Source organism: Chrysochloris asiatica, unplaced genomic scaffold (assembly GCF_000296735.1).
Source record: "Chrysochloris asiatica unplaced genomic scaffold, ChrAsi1.0 scaffold00046, whole genome shotgun sequence".
Classification (NCBI taxonomy): Eukaryota; Metazoa; Chordata; class Mammalia; order Afrosoricida; family Chrysochloridae; genus Chrysochloris; species Chrysochloris asiatica.
Window position 1 is genome coordinate 5,855,280 of NW_006408564.1, and position 11,934 is coordinate 5,867,213.

Consider the following 11,934-nt stretch of genomic DNA (forward strand, 5'->3'; position numbering starts at 1 on the left):
ACTTAATGGCACCTAAAAACAACAAGAATAATAAAGGCGAGAAGTGACTGGTTTACAAGCTTTCAAGAGAGTGCCTAGTTCCAGACGGGGGAAGGTAGAATCACCACTGAATGATTTCCAATCCGTTGAGACCGGGCTGGCGCAAGGAAATGGGAATAAAACTCTTGTGGTACAATAGTGAATAATTGCCATCAGGACTGACTGTGAGGGTAGGAAATATAGAGGTAGATTTTTTTGACAAAAGGAGGCAAGTGATTGATTTTGCAGCCCAGGAGCAGAGGTCCCTGGGATGATCAAGTGAGAAGAACAGAGAGTGGGACCCTACCCAGAGAGGATGTGACGCCAGGGATGGGGACAGAGATAATGATGTGGAAAGATGGAGTGGCTGGGGACACTGGACTTAGGGAGGGCGAAGGGCTGTGTGCTGGCAGCCGGGGGTGGAGTGGGGAGCGGGCCTGTACAGTATACCCTTTGGGGTTATTTGATGATGCATGGAAGGGATTGTAATCATTGCAATGAAATGAAATATGATGAGTGTAAAGCTAATGTTCTCTCATGTAAACCTCACAATAAAAACTTAAAAAAAAAAAAGAGAGAGATAATGATACTGAAGAAAGAAGTCCAAGTTGCATAGAAGGCACTGGCAAAGAACAAGGCTCCAGAAATTGATGGAGTCTAAATGGAAATCTTTCAACAGACTGATGCAGTACTGGAGGCACTCACCCATCTATGCCAAGAAATTTAGAAGACAGTCACCTGGCTAACCAACTGGAAGAGATCTTTATCTGTACCCATTCCAAAGAGAGGTGACCCAATGGAGTGCAGAAATCATTAGACAATATAATATCTCATGCAAGTAAAATTTTGCTAAAGATACTTCGAAAATGGCTAAAATAACACACTGACAGGGAACTGCCAGAGGTTCGAGAAGGATTCACATGAGGACATGGAACGAGGGCTATAATTGTTAATGTCAGATGGATCTAGGCTGAAAGCAGAGTATTCCAGAAAGATGTTTATCTGTGCTTTATTCACTATGCAAAGATTTTCAATGGTGTAGATCATAACAAGCTATCGACAACATTGCGGAGAATGCGTATTGTGGAACACTAAATCGTACTCATAAGAAACCTGTACATGGACCAAGGAGCAGCTGTGCGAACAGAACATGGGACACTGAATGGTTTAAAATTAGGAAAGGTGTGCACCAGGGTTGTATTCTTTCACCATACTTTTTCAATCTGTATGCTGAAGAAATAATTTAAGAAGATGGATTACATGAAGAAAAATGAGGCATCAGGACTGGAGAAAGACTCATTAACAACCTGCGATATGCAAATGATATGATTTTGCTTGCTGAAATTGAAGAGGACTTAAAATACTTACTGGTGAAGATCAGAGACCACAACCTTCTGTATGGGTTGTACCTCAATGTAAAGAAAACAAAAATCCTCACTACTGAACCAATAAATAACATCAAGATAAATGGAGAAAAGACTGAAGTTGCCAGACTTCATTTTGCTCAATTCAACCATCAAACTCATAGAAGCAGGTGTCAAGCAATCAAACAACGTATTGCATTAGGTAAATCTGCTGCACAAGACCTCTTTAAAGTGTTCAAGAGCAAAGATGTCAGTTTGAGGACTAAGGTGTGCCTGACTCAAGCCATGGTATTTTCAATAACTTCATATGCATGTGAAAGTTGGACAGTGAATAAGGAAGACTGTAGAAGCATTGATGCATTTAAATATATGGTGTTGACGGAGAATATTAAAAGTACCATGGAACACCAAAGAACAAACAAATATGTTTTGGTAAGAAGTACAGCCAGAATGCTCCTTAGTAGGCAAGATTGTCAGACTTTGTCTCTCATACTTTTGACACTATCAGGAGGGACCAGTTCCCGGAGAAATACATTATGCTTGGTAAAATGGAGGACCAGCAACAATGAAGAAGGCCCCTAACCAAATGGATTGTCAAAGTAGCACAGAAATGGGCTCAAGTGTAGCAATGATTGTGAGGTTGGCACAAGGCTGGGCAGTACTTCTAATGAATTGGTACCAACTTAACAGCACGTTACAACAATAGGGTGATCGTCTTAGGGAGTTTTCAAGTTTCAACCAGTTCAGTAAGTCTGGACTTTTTAAGACTTAGCATTCTACTCCACATTTTTCTCTCATTCTATCGGGGTCCATCTATTGTGGTCCGGATCAGAATGGTGGGTATTAGTAGTCAGGCATCATCAAGTTTTTTCTGGACTCAGGGTAGGTGAGGATGTTGTGGTTCCTATAGACTACTTTCTTCTCTGAGTCTTTATTTTCCTTTGTTCTGGATGAGCAGAGACAAATAGTTGTAACTTAGATGGTTGCTCAAAAGCTTTTAAGACCTCAGACACTACTCACTACATTGGGATGGGGAACATATACTTTATGAACTATACTGTACCAATTTTGAGTTGTCCCACAAAACTATGGTCCTAAGTCTTCAAACTGAAAAACTAATATTGCATGGTGTTTGGTTATGTCTAAGAAGTATCCATAAGTTTGCCTTACATGTTGTTTACTATATATAGATATACATGCATGTACACACACATCTGTATTTATATATGACTATACCCTGTACTAGCGTAGTGGTTACGAATCAGGCTGCGAACCTTAAGGTCAGTGGTTCAAAACTACCAGCCGCTCCGCAGGAGAAAAATGAGGTTTTCTACTCCCGTAAGGATTTACACCCTCGGAAACCCTGTACAGGGTTGCTATGGGTCAGAACCGACTCGACGGCACTTAACAACAACACAACAACAATATCCTGTACAGGGTCGCTATGAGCACAGACTCCACGGCATACCACTACCACCACCATAGCTACATCTGTGCACACATGTATACCCACATATTCATACTCACATACATATATGCCTATATACAGCATCTCTGTGGGAGAAGAGACTTAAAGATCTGCTCCCTTAAAGATCTCAGCCTAGGAAACCCTATGGGGTAGCTCTACTTTGACCTATAGGATTATTATGAGTCTGAATCAACAAGAACAACATCTGGAAGGAAAGACTTCCATACAAGAAGAAGGAGAGGCAACAAAGGAAATCCTTGATTCAAAGTAAAAATACAGCTAGGGATGAGCAAGTCAATAAGTATCCATTCAACTACATAGCTGGTTACCATAGTCACAAAGCTCAAATAAACCCTGTGGCGGATTCAAGAGCTGGTGCTAAGTTTTACATTTTTGTTACATTTCTGGGTTAAACCCTTCTAAGACTCATGCTACATGCAATACCATGGATGAATCTCACAGAGATGATTAAATGAAAGAAGTTAGACATAAAACAGTATAACGTACAATTCCATTTACATGAAGTTCAACAACACAAAAATAATTTTTGGTAATAAAGTCAGAATACTATTTTCCTTTGAAAGGTATTGACTCAAAAGGGGGCACAAAATTAATTTTCTGGGATGACAGAAATGTCCTTCATCTTGGTCTTAGTGGTAGTTACATGGATATATATATATATAATGTTGTTGCTGTTCAGTGTCATCAAGTTGGTTCTGACTCATAGTGACCGTGTGTAGGGTTTCCAAAGAGCAGGCTATAAGTTTGAACCACCAACCTTGTGGTTCAAACTGACCTTGCTTTCCAGTGCTTTATCCCACAGCGCCACACCAAGACTCTGGTATATATATACCAGTGTAATTTGTGTGTCTTTACTGTAAGATATTATCCTTCAATTAAACAAACTCTTCTGTAGGTTCTAGCTATTCAACAGAAAAAAGATGAGCATTCTTCACCTGGCCCATAGGGTCCTGAGTATTGCTTACTTCGCTAGTTCCTCTTCCCTAAGTTCTTCCTGGATGCATCCTGATAGCAGCTGTTTTCTCAGTGTGGCCCGTTGCCAAACCCACACCATAAGGTCAACCTCAGTACATACTGATTCCCCAGTGTGGTATGCTCTTCTTCCCATACCATTCCATCCCTGGTTAGTTTCTGCACGTCCTTTGCCTTAAGCTTCACATCCTCAGAGGAGCTGCTGTAACCAAGTAACCGTAATCATCTCCACACCTGTTTCAGGTCAGAATCTGTATCCTTTCATTTAGACCATTTACCCCCACCTCCACTTCCCTCAATCTAGAATTATACTCTCATTTGTGGAATTATTGAACTGTCCACTTCCTAAGTGGAAGGGCAATTGCGGGTTTTGCTCACTATGGATGCACAGCGCTTAACACAATACCTGAAACACAGTAGTTGTTTACTAGATGTTTTGACTACTAAGAACAACTAGAGTGTCTCTATGGTATTCTCTGGTAGCAAAACTCCCTGATTCCTCACACACCTGCTTTGGGTCACTTTATTTAGTGTTTTTTGTTTGTTTGTTTGTTTGTTTTTTTAATAGTGACTCAGAGAAACCCTATAGGATACACTCTATTAAGTGTTTTTTTATAGTGACTCAGAGAAACCCTATGGGATAGAGGAGAACAGCCCCATAGGATTTCCAAGGCTGTAAATCTTTATGGAAACAGATTACACATCTTTGTCCCACAGACCTTCTGATGGATTCAAACCACTGACCTTTTGGTAAGCAGTCCAGCACTGTACCCACTGTACAATTAGGGCTGGAATCAATTTGGCAACAGTGGGGATTTTTGTTCTGTTTTTCAGTGCTTAGGCGTTCTGGTGGTGCAATGATTAAGCACTTCACTGCTAACCAAAGGTTGAAGGATCAAACCCACTAAGTAGCTCTGCATGAGAAAGACAGACCTGGTGATTTCCTCCTATAAAGACTGTAGTCTAGAAAACTATGGTATGGGGCAGTTCACCTCTGTCTCATGGAGTCACTGTGAGTATAAATCAACTTGCTGGCCACTAACAACAACAACAAAGTAAGCGTTTACTGAAATATCTCACTTCAAGCAGTCTAATTCATTACATGGAAATTTGATAGATTAAAAACAAAAGTTAAGATGTATCTAGCACTTTTAAACAAATTCAAAGTACTTTTTACGCAGTTGGGAAGACAGATTGCTGTGCCTCAATTAACCCAGATGACCACTCAGGACTCTCAGGATCAGCAAGGAAGCCTTTATTAACTGGCCAGCAACTTCAGCCTCCTTAAACATGGGAAAGACTGTAGCCCTGACCTGATTTTTCAGAGTATTTATACATAGGCAGTCTGACATTATCTTGCATAGACCATGGGTATGGTGTGTGCACAAGCCGTTAGGGTGGGGCTAGGGGTACATACCTTGAGAGACCAGGGGTAGAGTGTATGCATAAGTTGTTGACAGAAGCAAGCATAAGCAGTGGTTAGGATGAGGAAGGGAGGTAAAGGTGACACAGATCCATTTTAAAAATATTTTTTACTCAGGCAGGACTTAAATACAATGCAGGGACTACTTGTGATTCAAAATGGAGTCAGTCAGGCTAACTTTACAAGATGAAATTAATTTTTATTTCAAGAATTGTTGAAATCAAAAGGATTGAACAATGTAGAATGATTACCATTTTATGCAAATCTAGTTATAAGTCCATTTATGCCATTCCATTTCCACCTGAAGCAAGACCCCAAATTTATAACAACTTCAGAGTTTATCTGGTGGACTTCTCAAAGTGAGGAAATTGGTAAGTTACACAAAGATAATTTTCCCCCTCTCTTTGCTCAACAGTAAGTGGTACGCTGCAAAAGTACAAATGGTTATTTTGTTAGAACAGTTGTGATTGTTTGGTGCCATCGAGTCGGTACCAAACAGAACAACAGAACGAAACATTGCCTGGTCCTGCGCCAACCTCAGAATTGTTGCCACACTTGAGCCCACTGATGCTGCCACTTTGCCAATCCATCTCGCTGGGAATCTTTCTCTTTTTCTCCGACCCTCCACCTTACCAAACATGATATTCTTCTCCAGTGACTGGTACCTCCTGACAATATGTCCAAACTATGAGAGATGAAGCTTGGCCATCCTGACCTCTAAGGAGCACTCTGGCTGCACTTGATTGTACTTCTTCCCAAACAGATCTGTTCATTCTTCTGGCAGTTCACAGTACTTTTAATACTTTTTGCCAACACCATAATTCAAATACTTTAATTCTTCTGTGGTCTTCCTTATTGGCTGTCCAACTTTCACTTGCATACAAGGCAACTGAAAATACCACGGTTCAGATCAGGGACACCTTAGTCCTCAAACTGACATCCCTGCTTTTTAACACTTGAAAAAAGAGGTCTTTGCAGCAGATTTGCCTAAGGTGATAAGTCATTTGATTTCTTGACTACTGTTTCCATGAGTGTTGATTGTAGATGTAAGCAAAATGAAGTCTTTGACAACCTCAATCTTTTTTCATTATTTATTGGTCCAGTTGTGAGGATTTCTGTTTTCTTTACCTTGAGGTGTGATCCATGCTGAAGGTTGTAGCCTTTGATCTTCAACAGGAAGTATTTAAAATCCTCTTTGCTTCTAGTAAGCAACATTGTAAGGAGCTCTGGTAGCGTAGTGGTTACGAATCTGGCTGCGTACTTCAAGGTCAGCAGTTAGAAACTACCAGCTGCTCCGTGGGAGAAAGATGAGGCTTTCAGCTCCCGTAAAGATTTACAGCCTGGGAAACCCTGTTCAGGGTCACTATGGGTCAGAACCAACTCGATGGCACTTAACAACACAACAACAAGCAAGGTTGTGTCATCTGCTTATCAAAAGTTGTTAGTGAGTGTAGATGAGATGGAGCCTAGATCAATTCAGGTAACAACAACAGCAGTTACACCCTGTAAATGTTCATATCCAATCAGTGCAATACGTGAATATGTGAGTAACAAAAGTGCTAGCTCTTTCTTTTCTTGATTTTGTTTAAAATTTGAAAGTTACAAATACTCATTACTGTTGTTGTTAAATGTCTTCAAGTAGGTTCCGACTCAGACTCATAGCAACCCGGATAGGGTTTCTGAGGAGTAGCTGGTGGGTTTGAACTGCCGACCTTGTGGTTCGAAGCCTAGTGTTAGTCCTGTAGCACCGTATCTTTTAAAAAAGAACACTGAACATAACACCCAAAGACTTACTAAAAAACACTTCAGATTCTTTTCTAAGAAAATTTTCTTTTCCATGATTTGAAATGAAAAGTTAAATTACTGTTTGGTTTAAAATAAGTTATTTCAAATGTTTCATGCAAAAAACAAATAAAACGTGTTTTTCCCAATTATTTTATCTACTTACTATAAAACATCCCTGGATGAAAAAGCTTTATTGAAAAAAACAAACAAAAAACTTTACCAAATATTTGTTGTAGAGTTTTAGTACCCCCGAGTGGCTCTAAAAAGATAAGCAGCCATTATAAGTTTTCTTCTAAGAAGTCTTTGGGGACTCAGCCAAGTTTAAATACGGTAATTGGTAGATCTATGGTTGTAATTTACATAGATTATAGAAACATAACACCAGATATTTATCTAATTGAAGAAAATGTGGTGTTGGGTTACGTATCTAGAGAAATTCTACTTGCGGTTAATGTCATTTGGTGATTAGTCCATTCTCTAGATATTCTATGTGAATTTCTTTGGGGACAAAGTAGGTAGTAATAATATTCAAAAAATCAATTTTCTTTATTTTGCAGTAACATAAATATATTAAATATAAAATGCCTATTCTATGCATGGAGTCCTTGTGTCGCACTGTGGGATAAGCACTGGACTGCTAACCACAAGGTCGATGGTTCAAACTTACCAGCTGCTCCTCAGAAACCCAATAAAGGGTCGCTATGAGTCAGAACAGACTCGGTAACACTTAACAACAACAACACTCCTATGCATTCCTTCAATAAAAAATAGTACTAAAATGATACAACTACATCATTCCTTTAGAAATTATTTAACTATTATGTTCTGACTCTTTCTTTAAATGCTGAAAAGCTTAGTCTCCTAATTGATCTGCTGCTATAGGAACTATGACCCTTAGTTGATTTCCTGTTGTTTACACATTTAGTAAGCAATGTAAGACGTTTACTGTGGCCAGATTTGTTTAAAATATTTATTATACTAAATAAGGATGAAGACACTATTTCCATAATAAGCATATCAGACAGATCTTAGATTCCTGCAGACTTGTACCAAAGATAATTTATCCCAAATATTTTTAGCTTCAAAATTTATTCAAGCAAAATTCTACTTCCCTATTACCTAAGTGCATCAACTCATTTACTCTGGATACATCAGCAGGAGGGTCTAGTTGCTTGAGAAGAACATCATGTTGGTCAAGAGGAGTTCCAGTGAAGGGGAAGGACACCCTCAATGAGATGGACTGACACACAATGGCCACAACAATGGACTTAAATATACCAATGAGCATGAAGATTGTATAGGATCAGAAAAGTTTCTTTTTATTGTATGTGGAGTTGACAGCAACTAACAATGATTCTTATCTAGCTAAGCCTTGTTGTTGTTGTTAAGTGCCTTAGAGTCAGGTCCGACTCAAGGTGACCATATATAGCATTCCGATGAGCTGCTTGTGAGCTGGAACTGCTGACCTTGCAGTCATTGCTTTATCTTACAGTGCCACACTGGGACTCTAGAGAACTCTTGTTGTTGTTGTTAAGTGCTGTCGAGTCGATGCCAACCCATAGCAACCCTGTATAGAGTTTCCAAGAAGCAACTGGTGAGCTTGAACCACCACCGATTTTGCAATTCAACAACTTTGGAGTCTGACACATTAGCTCACAGTGCCATACCAAAACTCTTAAGTGGACTCAGATAGCAAATTTAATTAAAAACCAAAACCAAAACACATGGAGTAACATACAAGTTGTTCTCAATGTCTCAAAAACAGCAAACTAAATCAGTTGCTATTAAGTCAGTTCTAACTCATGGTCGTTATGGGTCGGTACTGATTCGATGGCACCTAACAACAACAACAACAAACTCATGGTGACCGCATGTGAGTACTCCATAGGGTTTTCAATGGCTGTGACCTTTCAGAAGCAGATCTTCAGGTCTTTCTCTTGAGCACTTCTGGACAGATTTGAACCACCACCTTTTCAATTATTACCTAAGTGCTTGATCATTTGCATCATCTGAGGGCTCCAGTTTATAGTAATCTAGGAAATCTATAAACGATGATAATGCCTCATGTCCTCACTCTAGCATACGATAATTTAGAATTTATAATACTGACTCTACTTGTATCCATTTACTAGCCTCATTCAATTATTTAACTATCAATTACTGAACAAGTTGTATTTGCCAGGATGTGAGTTTGATAAGGGGATAAACTCAAGATAATAGTTTCTGCTCAAAAAGACTCATAGTCAGAGTCTCGGAGCTGTTGCTGCGGAATCCGGATTTTGCCGCTCTGTCCTTTGCTGCCACTCACCTGCCCGATGTGCACTCTGGATTCCTTCCTCTTCCAAAACCAGCATGGCAACTCTCAAGGATCAGCTGATTCAGACTCTTCTTAAGGAAGAACAGAACCCCCAGAATAAGATTATAGTTGTTGGGGTTGGTGCTATCGGCATGGCCTGTGCCATCAGCATCCTAATGAAGGACTTGGCACATGAACTTGCTCTTGTTGATGTCATGGAAGACAAACTGAAGGGAGAGATGGTGGATCTTCAACATGGCAAGCCTTTTCCTTCGGACACCAAAAATTGTCTCTGGCAAAGACTATAATGTCACTGCAAATTCCAAGCTGGTTATTGTCACAGCTGGAGCACGTCAGCAGGAAGGAGAAAGCCGTCTTAATTTTGTCCAGTGTAACATGAACATCTTTAAATTCATCATTCCTAATGTCATAAAATACAGTCCACACTGCAAGTTGTTTGTTGTTTCGAATCCAGTGGATATCCTTACCTATGTTTCTTGGAAGATAAGTGGCTTTCCCAAAAACCATGTTATTGGCAGTGGCTGCAATCTGGATTCAGCACGGTTCTGTTTCCTAATGGGGGAGAGGCTGGGAGTTCACCCACTAAGCTGTCATGGGTGGGTCCTTGGAGAGCATGGGGACTCTAGTGTGCCCGTGTGGAGTGGCGTGAATGTTGCTGGTGTCTCCCTGAAAAATCTGCACCCCAACTTAAGCACTGATGTAGATAAGGAACAGTGGAAAGAGGTTCACAAACAGGTGGTTGACAGTGCTTATGAGGTGATCAAACTGAAAGGCTATACCTCCTGGGCCATTGGACTCTCTGTGGAAGACTTGGCAGAAAGCATAATGAAGAATCTTAGGTGGGTACATCCAATTTCCATCATGTTTAAGGGACTCTGTGGGATTAAAGATGACATCTTCCTTAGCATTCCTTGCATCTTGGGACAGAATGGGATCTCGGATGTTGTGAAGGTGGTGCTGACTCCTGAGGAAGAGGCCCGTCTGAAGAAGAGTGCAGATACACTGTGGAGCATCCAGAAAGAGCTGCAGTTTTCAATCTGCCATAGTACCACTTCACTGTCTAGGCTGCAAAGGGATTTTAGTTGGGGGGTTGTGTATGTTGTCTTTTTTATCTGATCTGTGATTAAAGCAGTAAAATTATGACCAGGGAATACACATCTGTTTTCCTAAAGTCAGAGATAGGAATGGCCCATAAAACCCTACAGCTATCGCCTACTGGTGGACAATACTAAACCTGGTATAGATGTAACTTGGTTAGTATACAATCGTTCCATCACCTCTGTGACACCACTGCCAATAGTGCCATCCTGCCACTGCCCTTCAAACCAGAAGGATGTGGTTACTGTGTGCTATGTCAATGCTGGTTCTTACACTCAACATGCCTAGCCCAATGTGTTTTTCCAATCACATTCTGGGCTTCAATGTGTAAATCCAATATTGCATGTCTTGTGTGTAATTGTCCTAAAAGATCTTATTTTGTGTACCATATTTATCAGAGTAGTGTACATTGCCATATAATGTAAAAAGAGCTACATATAAACATTGTAACTATCTGTCATACCAACTAAAACACCAAATGAACCATGAACAGTGACAAAAAAAAAAAAAAAAAAGATTCATAGTCAAGCAATGGACATAGCTCCTAAGATCATCTTGTGGAGCCTCCAAGAGATGTGAATTGCAGAGATGAGGAGGAAGTGACATAGCAGATGAAAGGAATTCCACGGAGAGAAGGCAGCTAGAACAAAGGAACAAAGATATCAATGTGAGAAACCAGGTTTATGTAGAGGGGAGCCGTTGGCTGTGACTACGGTCAGGCAGGAAGTGGAGAGGCAGGCAGGGCTGAGTCTCAGAGATCCTCATGTGTCATGTTAAGGGACCAAGCCTGATCTGATGTGCAGTAAATCCTCACTTCTGGGATATTAATGAGGTCAGATGCAATTGATAGGATTAGATTGTGATCTAATGTGTTGTAAATCCTCACTTCTAGGATATTAATGAGATCAGATGCAATTGATAGGATTAGGTTGTATCTTGAGCCCATTTCTTTTGAGATACAAAAGGAGAGAGGAGTGAGAAGAGAAAGGGCCTACCACCAAGAACAAAGAGCCAGGAGTTGAGTGTATCCTTTGGACCTGGGGTCCCTGTGCTATGAAACTCCCAGATCATGGGAAACATTAATGCCAAGGCACATAGAGATCTCCAAGGAATTCTGGGCCTACAAATTCTGGAAGGAGATAAAGACCTTTCCCCAGAGCCAGTAATCTGAATTTGGATTTGTAGCCTCCAAAATTGTGAGAGACTAAATTTCTATGAGTTAGAGCAAAGAACTTGTATTATTCCTGCTATAGTGGTAGCTGTAAATAACTAAGACAGTTATGGAAGATGGATTTTAGGTATAAAACACTGGAGGCAAGAAGACCAGCTAGGAAACTGGAGCAACAGTCTAGGTAAGAGATAGTTTAGAACGTCACCATTCTTGGTAAAGAGCAACAAAGAGACAACCAAGATTACATTATGTTGTTGTTGTTGTTGTCAGGTGTCATCGAGTCAGAACCGACTCATA

General features: G+C 40.2%; 1 pseudogene; it reads left to right on the forward strand.

The window, feature by feature from the left end:
• The first annotated feature begins 9,403 nt into the window (after window positions 1-9,403).
• Window positions 9,404-10,484, forward strand: LOC102819741 (annotated as a pseudogene).
• The last annotated feature ends 1,450 nt before the right edge of the window (window positions 10,485-11,934 follow it).